Raw genomic sequence first — 208 nt, forward strand, 5'->3', positions numbered from 1 at the left:
TGTATAACATTTGAAAACAAAAGAAGGAGGTTTAGTGAAAAATCATTTTCATCAGGGTAAAATTGAATCATTTCTATTGCATATTACACATTTTCGACAGTTTCCCCATGAAAAGACAAATTTATTAAAATGTTTAGATTAATTTTGGTTATTCCATTAAGCTGAATATGGGAGGGTATAAGTGGAAGTTTTATTTTTTTTATGGTTG

Source organism: Mytilus trossulus, chromosome 9 (assembly GCF_036588685.1).
Source record: "Mytilus trossulus isolate FHL-02 chromosome 9, PNRI_Mtr1.1.1.hap1, whole genome shotgun sequence".
Taxonomy (NCBI): domain Eukaryota; kingdom Metazoa; phylum Mollusca; class Bivalvia; order Mytilida; family Mytilidae; genus Mytilus; species Mytilus trossulus.